Source organism: Balaenoptera ricei, chromosome 3 (assembly GCF_028023285.1).
Source record: "Balaenoptera ricei isolate mBalRic1 chromosome 3, mBalRic1.hap2, whole genome shotgun sequence".
NCBI classification, from domain to species: Eukaryota; Metazoa; Chordata; class Mammalia; order Artiodactyla; family Balaenopteridae; genus Balaenoptera; species Balaenoptera ricei.
In genome coordinates, this window is record NC_082641.1 from 166,704,901 (window position 1) to 166,714,566 (window position 9,666).

The following is a 9,666-nucleotide window of genomic DNA, read 5'->3' on the forward strand; positions in this document are numbered from 1 at the left end:
CATATGGGGACCCAGAGAAGAACCCAGATGACTCCAAAGCTGGTGAGCAAACAGGCGCATTACCTCATTGTTGCTCATTGCTTCTCTTGCCAACCCTGGAGTTTGAGGGTCTTTCTCCTGTATCTCAGCTTCCACACTTATTGCATTTTTGAAATCACACAACTTGTCTCAGGACTTAATGAAGCTCATATTCTTTATGTCTCAGTGCAGAAGGAATGCAGCAGGAGGCAAAGTGGTAGGTAAGAAGTAGATTTATTAATATAAGATGCTTGTGAAGGATACAAGCAGGCAGACAAGAGAGCTCTACCCTGAGAACTAAGTGGTCTACATTTTTATAATCAAAGGAAAAGTGGGGAGGGAGAGAAGACCACTTTCCTCCTCTTCCTATGTAAAGATGTTGCAGGAAAATGGGGCACAAGAGGATGGTTATGTCCCAGGTCTCAGTCAAGTTCCTGGAACAGACTGCCAAGTGAGGGTCCTTGGCTTTATGCAGGAAAGAATTCAAAAGTGAGCCATAGTAAAGTGAAAGCAGGTTTATTGAGAGAGATACACATTCCATAGGCAGAATGCTGTCTGTCTCAGAAGGTGAGAGCAGCTCTGAAATATGGGGTGGTTAGTTTTGATGGACTGGGTAATTTCATAAACTAAGGAGTGGGAGGATTATTTCAACTATTTTGGAGAAGGGGTGGGGATTTCCAGGAATTGGGCTACTGCCCACTTTTTGGCTTTTATGGTCAGGCTTGGAACTGTCATGGTGTCTCTAGGTGTGTCATTTGCATGCTAATGTATTACAGTGAGTGTATAACAGGGCTCAAGGTCTACTGGAAGTCAAATCTTCTGCCATTCTGGGCCTAATCAGTTCTATCCTCTTTTTCTCAATGGCTGTGTCATTCTTTAAGGGTTGTGCCCTGCCATCTTCCCTCCTGTCTCATTTTGAAGTTCTCCAGATTTTATTCAGGATCTATTTTGAGGCTTTGTGCTTTCTGGTTAAGGTCTTGTTCTGTCTGTGAGTACTTGTTTGTCATTTCAGCCTGACTTTTTTGAAATCACTCTGTTCTAATTGGAACTGCACTAGCCTTTGGCTGGATTCCTTTTGGAACAGGGTCTGTTCCTAGTGGAACTGTGCTATTAAGCATTCGACCTGACTCCTTTGGAATTAGGCTGTTCCACTAGAGCTGTGCTGAGCAGCTTTGGGGCCTGAATACTCAGGACTAGGTAGTTCCCTTAGAATTGTCTGGAATTAGGCCTACAGGGTGTTTAAGCTATTTGAATTGCTGAAGCTTCTTGAGCTGTGTAGGGTGTTTAAAATTTATTATTTTACTCTAGAGAAAAATCTCTTACAAATGACATCCAGTTATCAATCAAAATATTTTGTGGATGCTCTTCCTACAAGGGAGGGCTGATTTTATGCTTAAAAACTGCAGTCCTTCCTCATGCACAACTCTAACTAAATGGACCGACCTAACCAAAGGCAATTTAGAGCATCAATGGCCAATATGGGGAACTTTTGAAATCCCCAAATTTCCTTTGTTAAAAACTGAATTAGACAACAAAAGCTCTAAAACTTCCCAAACTGAATTGAATGCTTATTTCGACTGGTGTTTTGAGGCTTCCAAATATTATCAGGAGCCTAAAATTGTCTCTCTGCAAAATAAGATTTTAAAATTAACTGAGGTAAACAAATGATTAAAGAAAAATAAAATGGCTTCCAAAGCCTCATGTTCCTTTTCCCCCAGCTTCTTTGTCTTAGGCTCCACCTCTGGTGCTATCTTTTTCTTCCATTGGCTTCTCATGGTCAGGCCCTGCCTCTGACAGGTCCCTCCTTCCTCCTTCCCTTCTATACCACTTGCACCTCCTCTATACCCTCAGTTCCCTCATACTAATTATTTCACTGAACTTCCCTTTTTCCCTGAAACTTTCCCCACCTCCTTTCCTTTAAGCTATCAGAACCTATCTTATTAAAATTAAGCCTTCTGAGCATCCAGAGTCTAAATTCTTAATTTCTTATATACTCTGGACTAAAGCTGAACTGTGAGGCATAGTCAAAGATTTTCCCAAAGTAGCCAAATATTCTTGTAGATTTGCTGTGGAATTTAATATAGTCTTTCAAACTTATCAGCCTGGTTTCTCTGACTTATATCAGCTAATTCCCATGCTTATTGGTGAAGGCCAGGCCCAGTATCGGTTAAAAACCACTAATTGGGAAAATCCTGAAAGATCTCCAGGATTGCAACTGGGAGACCAGCACCCTAACTTACTATATAATCAGGCTGGAGGAATTTCATGAAGCAATTCCTAAGGCTTTTCCAAAACCTGTTGATTGAAACAAAATTCAAGGTTCCACACAAAAATCTGACAAATCTATTCATGACTATTATGATCAACTTCAGATTATTTTTAAAGAAAATTCTGGTTTTCCTTCAGATGTTGATTCCTTCTCGGTAGGTTTTAACTGTTTATTAATGGGCTGAACAGGAATCTTTCCCTTCTGGTAAAAAGGATTAGAATGGAATGGGAAATGATGTCTACTCCAGATTTAGTTAATCTGGCAAACAAGCCCTCTCACACTCTAGATGAGTTACCTATAATAAAGACACTAAAATTCTTAATCTTCAACTCTGGCAAATGAAGACCACTAAATGAAACCAAAATCCTCCTAGTTTCTGCTATCATTCCAAAGATCCAGGACACTGGAAAAGAGACTGTTACAAATTTAAGTGCTTCAGGTACCTTCAGGCCTTTAACTAGCCTTCCCAACGTCCTCCTAATTCTCAATCCTGAGGCTCTGAGGAACTACAGAGGCTCTTCCCAATCTTCCCCCTTAATCAGAGAAACATTTGTCCAGATTGGGGATCAATCTCTTCCCAGTCCTAATTGACACCACAATGCAATTTTAGAATATTTCCACCGCCCCAGAAAGAAACTCCTGCCCAGTGCAGCCAATCCCTGTTTCCACTCCAACTCCAGGCAAACACTAAGCTACTATGTGTCTCTACAGATTTTATGGCTGGTTTAAAAAAATAATCTTCATGATTTTACTTTGCTCATAACTGTGTCTCAATAAATACAGTAAAACAACATTTAAGAAAAATGACGCAGCCCCTGCCTCAGAGTACTGAACAGTTCAAATAGTGGAAGTCTCTAATGAACCTCAAAATGTTCCTGTCTATGAACCTACCCACTTGTTTAGGCCCTTTAAGAGATAATACACCATTTTTTCATTAGTTCCTCTGCTTCTACACATTTATTAGGCTGAGCCTTTAGAGAAATATGCCAAAACTTCTTTCTTACAAAAGGGGGAAATAATTCTAGAATTTGACAGTAGATCATAAAAGCAGCCAACCAGGTGAATTAAATTTCCCTTTGACATCTTTTATTTGCTCCATCTCTGAGTGTACTAGGATTGATTCTGGAAACACTGATCATTTGTTCCAAAATCTTCAACTGATATTGGCAAAATTCACAGCACACCTCTCATCAAGATTCAAATAGATCTCTCAAATTGAATTAATCAATAGCCTATAGTAAAGAAGCCCTTCAAGGTATAAAGCCCATAGTAGAATATTACAAGGCTCAAGGCCTTGATATCCATTGTACGAGTACCTGTAATAGTCCTATTTTACCTGTGAGAAAACCTAAGGGTAGAAGGGGAGGTTCGTCCAGGACCTTCAAGCAACAAGCAACACTATTATCTCTTGAAACCCTGTAGTTTCTAACCCTCATACACTACTAACATTCATTTCCATTGCAAGCAAATTCTTTACTATAATGGTGCCAAGCATCACATGGTAATGGAGAACAACCTGGGAAGAAAATAACATACAATTGTAACAATAACACTGATCTTCAGGAAAGTCCAGAATGGCTCAACAAATTACAAGATGGAAGCAGAGAATGCAGGAAACGACAGAGGAGAAAAGAAGACTGGAGCTCTCAAATATATGGATGCAACAAGCTGTTAGAGATCAAGTGAGCCAATTAAAAACACTGGCCAGACCATGCTGAAGATGATCCGTTTTCTTAACCTTATTAGAGGTCACCCAGATGATGGAAACTCAGAAGTAGAGGGAAAGAGAGCAAAAAAATGGTGTTTGCCCTGTTCCTCCATCAGAAGTCAATCAGAAAGGTATCATTGATGACAGTAACACACATGGCCCTTTAGGTAGGCCCAAAAGAGATAAAGAACTATCCAGAGAATTGTTGGAAGAAAACCAAGGGATTGAAGAGCTTATAAGACAAGTAACAAGTCTCCAAACTGAGAGAGCAACTTTGCAGCTTGAAAATTCACAGCTTGAAAGTGAGATTCAGAAGCTCCAGCTGAAGCTTCAAAATCAGCCTGAATTACAAGAAGAAGATGTCACACAAATTGAGAGAAAGTCAAATGAGGAGGGAGCACACTCTGTAGAAACTGAGAAGAAACTTCCTAAAGTGTGCAGGAGCCTGAACTCCACATGTCAGATCAGCAACTCTACAAGAAGTTGACTAAAGACGTGAGCGCAGAATTTGAGAGAACCACTTCCTCCTATCAAAAGAAGAAACTCTTGTATGAGAAAAGAGTTCAGGAAAGCAGGATGGTAGTTCTGTTGATGGAGAGAAAGCTCCACAAGCTGAGGAAAGAGAATGATCAGCCAGGGAAACGCTGGCTAAATTCAAGTCCAAGTTCCCAAGTGGGCCTTATGCTCCTCCTGCTCCACCTACAGCCCACAGAGGCCCAGAAGGAACAGGGGGTCCCCTGGGTCCCCAGGAGAGAGAAGGGTCATGCTGAGAGCACTCTGGGACCCAGGGCCACCTGCAGGTTTGGCTCAACTTCACAGCAGCCAGGCCCTGGACACCCTCAACTACAGCAGAACACCTGCCTGTGCTTTCTTCCCTAAAGTCATTTTGATTCCTCTCGTTAGTTTACCTTCTATTATTTAATTGATGCTGCAAAAGTTCTTACTGAAGTTTGATATAGTACTATAATTGTAAGATAGTATTTTTAAAATAAAAAAATTGTTTAATATAATTCATATGAGTACCTAGTTCCAGGTCATGAGACCCTCTAGAAATACATAGGTCTTTATTAAATTTTAATAAAGAATTGCTATTTACTACAATCATCAGTGAAATTTGACATGGTAGAGATGTTTAAATAATAAAAACCAATTTGTATGCTAATAGCTGTTACTATAAATGTATATATAAATTTACCTGAATAAAATTATTTTTTGGCCACGCCACACAGCTTGTGAGATCTTAGTTCCCCAACCAGGGATGGAAATCGGGCCCCCAGCAGTGGAAGCACAGAGTCCTAACCACTTGACCACCAGGGAATTCCTAAATAAAATTTGATAGGTTTTTAAAAAACAAGGCAAAAAAAGAAATGCAAACAACAACAGCATTCAAACTTTATAATGTTTTTATTGGTTTAACCCTTACATTCATAGATTAATTTAGGGCAGTTGACATTTTGCTATCATACGTTTTTTCTTGTATTTTTATATTTTGTTATTTTGTTTAAATAATATTTGCTGTTTAACTATTTCTAAATTTTTTTCCAGTCAAAATAAAGATTTCCCTTAATGACACACACACACACAACGACAATGCAGATACAAGGCACTATAGTTATGTAACTATATGAAGAAATTGTAAATTAAAGCAGCCATAAGCATTTTGTATACTTTATTGTTTTGTTTAACACCGTGTTCTTTAAAATTTTCTAAATTTTATGCAGTCAAAATAAAAAATTTCCCCTGATGACAGACACATGCACACACATACACACACAAAAGCACAATACAGCTACAAAACTCTTTTACTAACAGGTAAAACTAAAGTGAGCCATACATTTTGAAAAATAAATTATAAATAAAAGGAGAAAAAAAATTACACCCACACTATTTTAATATACCTAAAAGTTTCCTAAATTATACACATTCAAAGAGAGTTTCCTGATGAATCAGACAGGATTCCAACAAGAAGCACTTCATCCCAATGGTGTAGGTGAAGAGGCTGTAATGGAAGTGCATGTTCCTAATCTTTAGATGGATAAGGGACTGGACAAGGGACACTGAGGTCCCCAGACACTAGCAATGGGAGAGCAGTCCCCACGCCTGGGCCTGGAAGGAGGGGGTAAAAGAAGCATCATCTGATTCCAGTGAGGAGCTGTCCAGGGACTCAGGAAAGCTGCCCCACCATCTCTCTTTCTTAGCTAATTCCCCACACTAGCAAACAGGCACCTACAAACTTCTCAGGCTCTGTCGAAATTCAGAATCAGCCAACACACATCCCAAGTGAGGGGAAGATTCTGGAAGAGCTCAGACACTTGTGTGACCAGGGACTGGAAATCAGCAGAACAGAGGAAGGTTGCCTGGACGGCAGTTTCTGCATCCTAGTAGAAACAACTGTGGCCCTTCTGCACAAAAGACCATCTTGTTAGCTCACACATTTTCTGGCCTTACCTTTCTCTCCCCTTGATTTGCCTCCCTTGTCCCAACGGGGCACATGGACTCCACAGGCAGTACTGGGCCAAGACTCCAGGAGACTGGATTAGGTCTCACCTCTGGGGTCATTTGTGCCATACTTCCTTCAGGCCATGGCCACTTTGAAGAACCAGCTCTACCTAGTTAGGGTTCTTTGTTGTATAATTTACAACGTAATGGGGAAAAGAAGGCAAGTGAGTGAAAGAGGAGGGAAAGGTTTTCCTTAGACCTGAGTATTTTATGCTGAGTTTGATGAAGAGTAGATAGCTGTGGGTAAATATGACAGGTAAGGAAGATGAGGTAAGTGTAGTGAACTGCAGGAAACTTAGCAAGGCCTGTTTGTTCAGATTCTCGTCAGAGTCCCTTTGTCTTTGGAGATAAGGATGCTCCTTTCCTCTGGGTATTGGGAGGGCACATCTCAAGTGTGGATTTATGGTCTATGGGAGAAGGGTGAGGTGGGGGGAGGTCAGAGTGACCTTCCTTCTTCTGCCATTTTCTCAAACTCCTCAGCTTAAGATATTCAATATGCCAAGGTGCCATGTTCAGCTGTAGTGTGTCCTGAACCCCATCACAAGCTAACAGAAAGTTTTATGTCCTAGATGGGGTCATTAAAAGAAGCACTGGCGGTAAAGGTCTGTGTGAAGCAGTAGGAAGGTGGAGCCCACACTGAGCCAAGCTCTTTCCCAGAGATGACTTCTGCCCAGGTACTCGGTGCCTGCTGCAGACCAGAGGGCTCTGGGCCACAGAAGGTATCCCTCAGACGGGGCCCCCGGGAAACCTGTTCCATACCCCTGATACAACATATCCATGTGTGCCTCCGACCCCACACAGCATTCTCGCAGAGGACTAAGGCACAAAACGTGCTTCCATGGCCCAGGTCCAAGGTGCCTGCTGTGGCCAACGGTGATAGGCACCTTTCCTACTTAAGGGCCAGGGCCATTGCCAGCTCGTGCACTAACCTTGACTCTCAGACTTCAGTTGCACAGAGGCAAGAAAGGATAAGGGCAGAGGAAAGAGGAAATGATATATCATAGCTCTTCTCCTGGCTACGTGAGTGCCTCTGAAAAGAGCCTTTGGTGTTGCAGCAGGACGGCCTAGATACTGGGCAGGACACCATCCTGCTCGATGGGCTCGTGGCCTAGCAGCTTGTTGAGCTCCTGGCCGCTGCGGATGGCCAACAGCAGGTGGCGCGCACCTCCCTGCTTTGACAACCAGACTTCTCTGAGTGAAGCGCCGGCCGGTAGCTTTTATACTCGGGGAGCACGCTGCCGCATGCTGCGACCACCAATAGGATAAAGGCGTTCTGCAGCTTCGTAGCCCCACTGGCTCCTCCGCTACCAGCCCTGTGGCTTGTCCAATCAGACGAGCCCTGAAAAGTCGCTTCATTTGCATGCGGCCCGGGAGTCAGGGCGCAGAACGCAGTGTTGTGCTTTGTGCGCTCGTGTACGCGCTTCCCTGCTGACTGTCCTGTCTACGGGGGCCGAGGGCTGCCCGGTTGCCTCTGCCGGCTGGAAGGCAGGGGAATGGGCGTTTTGGCTAGGCCACACTCCTCAGATCCCCATTCACTCTCCGGTTTCCTCCGATGCTGGTGGCCCCTACGGGACAGGGGGAGCGCGAGATGCCCCGCCGGGCTGCGGCCGAGAGTGGCCTTCCAGGAGCCGCAGAGACACCGAACCCACGACAGGCTGGCCTTGCCCAAGAATGTCGCCTTACTGGTGGGCGCCAGACCCCTGGAGGTGGCGGAACGCATGGATGGCCAGATCTCCGCAGAGGCGCGGTCAGCCCTGAGCTCAGCCTAGCCCCGGGTCAAGGTACCGGGGAAGCCCCCGCAGACCTGCTAGCTCTCCAGAGGCAGACGAGTGGTGTCCGGCAGCCTAAGCGTGAGGATGAAATCTTTACAATTAACGAAGAAAGGAGTCTGTGGCAAAAGCAACCAGGAGAGGTTGCTCGTGCGGAGGAAGAGACACCATTCTCGGTCACTGAACGAAATCAGTGGTTGATCCAAGATGTGGGATTGAGAAATTTTACAAAAGGAGAGTCTTGTACTGACAAATAGGGGACGTGAGGAGTCTTTGTATCTATGACCAATGTGTTCGGTTTTCTGTTGACTTCTTTTCAAATCTGCCTACTTTTTTGTTTTTCACAAAACAACCCGAGCAACCTCTTGTGGCTGCCTTTCCCGCAGACTCCTTTCTTCCTTAATTGTTACCGTGGCCTGTGAAAGTTTAATTCTGACTGATTGACTTACTCGATCATTTGTTGTATTGATGACAATGCTTAATGCACATTTTTTCATTTCTAAATAGTTGTACAAATACTTGAAGACTTGTTTGTCTAGTAGAAGTGGCTCATTAGCACACCCTTCTTCAGGAACGAAGGTTTAATAAACCCCTAGAGTCCAACAGGTTATCTTTCAAAAAAAAAAAAAAAAAAAGCCTTAAGGATTTTTGTCTCATTTAAATTATCCATCTCCAAATTGACTAAGATTCAGTTAGGAAATGAAGCACCTCAACTTTGTACCACCTGACTTGAACAGGAGTCGGGTGGCCTCTGGGGCACCCACAGAATGCTTCCCTCTGCCCAGCATGATACCTGTGGGAACCTCACTTTCTGAGTAAGTTCAGCTGTTACCTAGTTTGTGGCATTTCATCCCCTCCCAGGCACCAGCCTTCCCTTGAGAAAACACTAGGTGTGCACTGAGGCCATTTTTGAACACGATGTGAGAACAGTTGACTCCACTCCTCCCACACCCGAGGGAGAATGAAGCACAGAGGTCCAGGGCAGAGGGCTTCTAAGCTGCCATCACTGGAGCTCGATAAACAAGTAAAAAGAAATGAAGACACTCCAAGGTGGGAGGGCACAGCCTCCGGAAGTCTCAGAATGAGAATCTGGAGGAAGGTCCCCTGAAATTTGAATGAGGTGGATGGCCAGACACCCACTGAGTCTGTAAGATTGAACCAGCGTGCTTGCACATTAAAATAAGAAAAGTATTCTTTTCATATATAGGGGCCTCCAACTTTTTCCAGCATGCATACCACCTTAATGTTCCCAAACTTCTAAGGCTCCTTTCACACACACCCAGACACCCAGATTTGATAGGGAGCTAGTTACAGAACTAGCTAGCTACTATAGAAACCCCAAAGTGACTTGAAGTACCCTGGAATCTAACTTCCTTCCCTAAGGTCAAGTCCTGAGTTAGGGT